The sequence below is a fragment of the Arachis ipaensis genome, chromosome B07 (assembly GCF_000816755.2).
Source record: "Arachis ipaensis cultivar K30076 chromosome B07, Araip1.1, whole genome shotgun sequence".
Classification (NCBI taxonomy): domain Eukaryota; kingdom Viridiplantae; phylum Streptophyta; class Magnoliopsida; order Fabales; family Fabaceae; genus Arachis; species Arachis ipaensis.
The window spans coordinates 83,105,534-83,106,153 of record NC_029791.2 but is presented as its reverse complement, the minus strand read 5'-3'; positions in this window follow the sequence as shown (position 1 = coordinate 83,106,153).

Here is a 620-nt window from a genome sequence, read left to right as displayed (position 1 = left end):
TTATGCTTTTGTCTTTGAATTTGAAGTTGATGTAGTCTTTGTTGGGACTCGAACTTTTGTTTGAAAAGCTGAGTAAAGGAAAATCAAAGGGGGAAAAGGTTTGCCAAAAAAGCTCAATTCTTATTAAAATATACGAATATTCATGAATAACAGTTAAATTATTCTATGTTGTTGACTGACGTTAACTACTAAAAAATGAAATGAAAGACAGGAAGAGTTACCGGGAAAATAATTCTTATTGGCCTTAATGATTGCTCCCCAAGAAATGAGAAGGATGGAATGTGTTAGGCAGGTGTTTAGCTAGTGGTTTAGAGAATAACACTTTCAATTGGTTATAACTCGATAGAATAAATTAGAGTAAATTATCAATTATGTCCCAATTTTATAAGACGCTGACAATAATAATCTTAATATTTGTTAACGACAATTATACCTTCGAAAATTTTAAAAACACAATAAATCTGTCCAACTGTAAAGAGAACCCTTATCCGTTAAACGGAGATTGGTGATGAGGCAGACGGAATTCTAACGTGGCATTTGTTAAGGGCTTCAGTCCCGTCTCTCCTTTATATGGAGATGAGAGAGAACGTTTTCCCCAATTTATTAGAAAGATAAACCTT